The 5,325-nt window shown below is 43.7% G+C and overlaps 1 long non-coding RNA gene across 1 annotated transcript in view; it reads left to right on the top strand.

The window, feature by feature from the left end:
* The window catches only part of LOC104951807 (uncharacterized), a 7,677-nt gene extending 2,572 nt beyond the window's left edge, over positions 1–5,105 (top strand). Inside the window, exon 2 of the long non-coding RNA XR_799057.1 lies at positions 3,166–5,105. This is a non-coding gene — a long non-coding RNA (uncharacterized lncRNA). The remainder of the gene's footprint in view (positions 1–3,165) is intronic.
* Positions 5,106–5,325: the final 220 nt, after the last annotated feature.

Raw genomic sequence — 5,325 nt, forward strand, 5'->3', positions numbered from 1 at the left:
GTCAGTTAGCTTCCTCTCCAGCCAGTCAGTCAGTTAGCTTCCTCTCCAGCCAGCCAGTCAGTCAGTTAGCTTCCTCTCCAGCCAGTCAGTCAGTTAGCTTCCTCTCCAGCCAGTCAGTCAGTTAGCTTCCTCTCCAGCCAGTCAGTGGGTGTTTCTCAATGTCGAGTAAAGCTGCTCCAGAGCCACTATTTCAAGCATACTACGTCATCGAGTGCCGCCGAAGTACTGTTCCAAGGTCCAGGATTTTTGGAATTCTACCGAGCCCGGCGTACTTCGTTGCGGGAAATTTCGAGGCTGCACATGTGTAGACTCCGCGGTCTCAAAATCCCCACAATGCTTTGAGCACGGACCAATTTCCAAAATCTTTGGCGGAAAATGTAAGGCGGGGCCTCTCATATGACGCACACCTGCACACTTGCTCGCCTGTTCCACTCTTCGTTTTCCGAATGCCAGGAAGTATTCTTGCCTCGCTTCTGAAGCAAGACGCTCGGAAGACATGTGCTACCAAGCAAGCGTACTCGAGATTGAGAAACACGCAGTCAGTCGGTTAGCTTCCTCTCCAGCCAGTCAGTCAGTTAGCTTCCTCTCCAGCCAGTCAGTCAGTTTCTTATCCAGCCAGCTAGTTAACGTTCTATCGAGACAGTCAGTTAGCTTTCTCTCCAGCCAGCTAGTTAGCTTCTAGCTTCCTCTTTGTATCCATTCACCCAGATGGTTATCTTCTCAGTGGAACAGTTATCGAGACAAGACACCAAGCCTCTCAGCAAGTATGCTCTTGCCAGCAAATGTTAGTCATACTTGTTCCGCATTCAAATAGCAAATTCCTAAAAAGCAGTTTAAACGTTAGAGCATCCACATTGGTGTTTTCAAGTCAGTTTCATAAAGTCAAAGCATTTATATGCACATTATAAAAACTGGTTTTCCCTTCACAAGATAATTGTTCCTGTGCTTTCCAGGAGATAAATACAATCAAATAAAAAAGAACACCATGTACAATTAACAAGGTGTGGTGTTCTTCTTTTCATTGCATATAGGTCTCCATTGTACAGTGGAAACCTGATTGTAGCCGTGCTTATGATCTCCTTCTATACAGAAACAATAAGAAAAAGGCTGAATGTCTTCTTAGTCGTATTGTTTATCAGATAACATCTGGTTGAATCTGTTCTCATTAAACACATTTTCCTTTATGAAGCAACTGAAAAAGAAGATGTTTTAACGTAGCTAGTGGAAAATGATACTTGAGTGTCCATGAATGTTAGGGTGACATCCATTTTAACATGTTCCCATGTCAGTGTGAACATGTCCACATGCAACATGTCCATACGCAGACACCCCATATATTATGAAGTGTGTGCACATCTCCTATCTGCCGTTTGAGTCTAAGCCTAAATCCCTCCAGTTCCTCTAGACTCAGGCCAAACATTGAGTGTGTGGCTGTGTACGTTTACCAATAATAATGTTGAAACAGTCGATATTGTTGAATGACATGCCGATGTAAGCCTGATATTCAGCCTGGGTTGACAGCTTTACCTGCACTTCGTTCACGTTACCTGACTTTTTCATAACGGTACTCCGTTTCTTTTGTTCCTTTTGCCCTCATAGAATGGTGCGGGAAAGAGTCCTAACACCCGGAAATTAGTCAGCATGTTAGCACTCCCGTTTCTCTTGTGATGTAGTTCCATTATAGCTTAACGTTAACTTTATCGTTTTGGCAATTGCACTTATGCTTCAAATATTATAAAAGCAATGTTAATACGTGGAGATTATCTTGCTGAACAAAATGTATCATTAACGTTGTTTGCTCATGATCACCTTTCCTGCAATATTCCAAAATCCAGTAGAAAATCCCATTGCATGTTGTCGAGGGAGCTCTTCTTGCGCTATCTTCCGGGATTGCCTACCAGCCCATGCCATCCCTGCACCACTCTTGATCAGGAGAAAGAGAGCTATTTGTCTGCAGGAATACTTCTGAGCTGTTCTGAAGAGCAGTACAGTTCATGTTTGTCACTTTTGTTAAAGACAGAATGTTGTTTTAAGGTTTTGTCGTGTCAGCTGAGTTTATTGGTGAAGAAAGATGAAATCCTAAAATTCAACCCCATTGACACATTTCTGATGGGTCTTCTGTTTCTCCCACTGGAGGAATTAGTGCATAAATGAAATAAACAGTGTTTATGTGACTTAGTTAGAATATTAGTTTAGAAACCTTTTACACTGCACCCCCAGAACCACCCATGCACTCTGGCCTCACAGCGCCCACCTGCAGCCTGTCACAGTGTGTGTGAATGCAGAGCTAGTGCCCCATCTAAACACTGCTCTGGAGCACATGGCCCTTCACACAGCCAGCCAGTGTTTGTGTTATTAGCAACAGTCAGACGGAGCAGGCCAAACCACATCAGCTGACTGAGAGAGGGAAGCCCCACCAGAAATGTTGGCAGCCACTATGAGAAAACACCCACACACACTTACGCTCATACACACACACGGCCATAGCTCAATAAATGTGATTTAAAGGCATACAGTGTTTCCCAGAGGCACTACTGCTACTGAGTGGAGGAGGGGGGGTTCCAGTGAGAGGGAGGGAGATGAGTATATACAGAGGGAGAGAGATGAAACGCAGGGAGGGAGCTCCAGTTGAAGGGGGAGAGATGAAAGAGCGCTGTCTCTCTGGCTCCCTCTCTACCCTCTTCTTTATAAGTGTTTTCTTTTTTCCTGGTATTCCTGCAGAGCACCTGTTGTTCTGTTCTGCTCTGTTCTGTTCTGTTCTGTTCTGCTCTGCTCTGTTCTGCTCTGCTCTGTTCTGCTCTGTTCTGCTCTGCTCTGTTCTGCTCTGCTCTGTTCTGCTCTGCTCTGTTCTGTTCTGTTCTGCTCTGCTCTGTTCTGCTCTGTTCTGTTCTGCTCTGTTCTGTTCTGATCTGTTCTGCTCTGCTCTGTTCTGTTCTGCTCTGTTCTGATAAATGCACTCTTGAGTTTTAGAGGCCCTTTTCTGCTTTCCCGTTCCCGTCTCCTGTAGTGTGTTCTAAAGGTGTTTGTAAATGGTCTACAAAGACTACATTCTCTGTGTTCCCACTAGAGAGAAACATAACAAGCCAAAAGAAACTGTAAGTCCGCTGATGCTTTTCCATATAAAAAAAGTTTGTTCTCCTGGTCTGATGTTCTCTGTCTCCACAGGCTAACGGTATTAAGATCGGACCCCAGCATCCCACCACCAACTCCACACTGTCCGGTAACCAGGGAGGCCAACAGGCTGGGGGGGGATGCTGCTGAAGCCCCAACACACCTCCTCCTCCTTCAAACCCCCCTCCTCGCCCGCTCTGACTCTCCCTTGCGGTTCTACAGAACTGTCCAGGCTCACTTAACAGTCTGTTAACCTCTCTCTCTATTGCTCCATTCCTTCATCTTACCCCCCCCCTCTCTTTCTCTCTCTGCCATCCTTTGTCCCTCAACCATACCTAAGGGTCTGTGTGCAGCCTGACTTCCTGCAGGTTTAGCCTAAACATGCTAAAGGTTTGCAGTTTTTGGTGGGGTTACAACGGATTTGTGTCTTTTTATTTAAAAAAAGAACATGCTGGAATGTGAAGACTTGTGTTCCAGCAGTTTAATTTGCACACTACTCTTGATTAGCGAGGAAGGTGTTGGGATATTACAGCACCTTGGAATGCTAAAAGAAATCTCCAGAAACGATGAGGCTGAGGGTAGAGATAAAAACATCTGACAGTGTAGAGTAAAGCGCCATGTTGTGTCTATATACACATCTGTACATGTTTTCTGAAGATGACGCAGCACGTTGATAGCAGGACATGTTAGCACATGCTTAGTCAGTGATGGTGCTGTGCAGGATGTGTGTAGGGGCCATATAGGTGCTCCAGTGTGTGAGCTGTAAGAGACATTCAAGAGAAGTCAACCTGTATCTTCTGTCCATAAAAGTGCAAATGATCATCTTATTTTGTGTTTCCTTTCCTGGTTCTTCTGTCAATTTTGTTGACTTGCTTTGTATTTAATGAACACTACAAACTGGTTGTGGCTTAAAAAAGTGTTTAAATTTGTCTGGAGAGAGAATAAAAGACCAAACTGTTGAGTGTGACAATGGATCCTTGTAGGAACTACGGAAAGGAAAGCAGAAAGGTTAAAGAAACGTTAAGGGGCACTGAAAGCAGCGGCCGCCATTATGAAGTAAAAGAGGATAGTAGATTGGAATTTTTTTGGTAACTATATTTATCGGGCACATTATTGTGTATATATGGCTATTTAGTTTTCTGTAGATTTTCTGGCTGTTTGAGGTGAAGCTTGGCGTGTCGTTGTGTCTAGTTGTTTCTTTACCAGGGCTGGAAAAAAAGACCTTGAAGCAGTTTTTTAAACATTTTTAACAACTCTCATTTAAACCCAAAGGTGCCACACCGCCCTGAAACGTTAGGGTTGCTGGTGCCCTTTCTTTTGAATGACAAGTGAGTGTTAAGAGGCTATTAACGGGCCTGTAGAGGCATTCAGTCCCTGGTGGAGAACAGACTCCAACTGAAAATGTCATGTGTCTCCTTTTAAAGCAGGCAGAGATTTCCACCATGAATTAGCTGGTAGATATATCATGTATACTGTTTAGAGCTTGGTCGATGGCTGCTGCAATGGTTTTTTTTGCTTCGAGATCCTCGACATAATAGGCACCATTTAATTATTCTGATCATATTTTACTTCTTGAGTTACTTAATGTTCATCCTCCCATCCCCACCTCTTCTTCTTCTCTCTCTTCCTCAGACTGTGTGGTAGCTCTGTATCGATTTTAAATGCCAAATTATTGTTTACCTGTGTTTGTCAGTAAAAAAAAATGGGAAAGAATTAACTAAGCCACTCTAATCTGTCCTGAAATCAGCTGCCTGCCTTAACTCCACCCCCTGAGAGATTTGGACAGCTGCTAGAAACGAATCCGACTGACCTTTTTTCTGCATTTTTACCACTAACTAGCTAGTTGACGATGCATTACACATGCAAAGGTGCACACTTAGAGATATGTTAATTCATATAACAGGCCTAGTTTGAATTGGGGCATTTGAAATGAATCCAAACCCACGTGTTAACATTTTCTTGCCATCGCCTCCATGCGCACACACACCCAGCCTGCATAAAGCATATGCATGTATGTATACGCAGACGATGCATACATATATTTCTGTTTCTCTCACCTAGCTGTTTGCTATCTATAACTGTAGGGACTGTTGGGTTTCACAGCAGTGCGAGTGGATCCGTTTTCCTCAGCAGTGTCCTTTCTTTTTATTCCAAGATATATTCGGACCGTGATTAATCTTATTCTGATGATTCTTTGTAAAGCAAAATGTAGTG

The sequence above is a fragment of the Notothenia coriiceps genome, unplaced genomic scaffold, assembly GCF_000735185.1.
Source record: "Notothenia coriiceps isolate Sejong01 unplaced genomic scaffold, NC01 NC01_scaffold00019207, whole genome shotgun sequence".
NCBI lineage: Eukaryota > Metazoa > Chordata > Actinopteri > Perciformes > Nototheniidae > Notothenia > Notothenia coriiceps.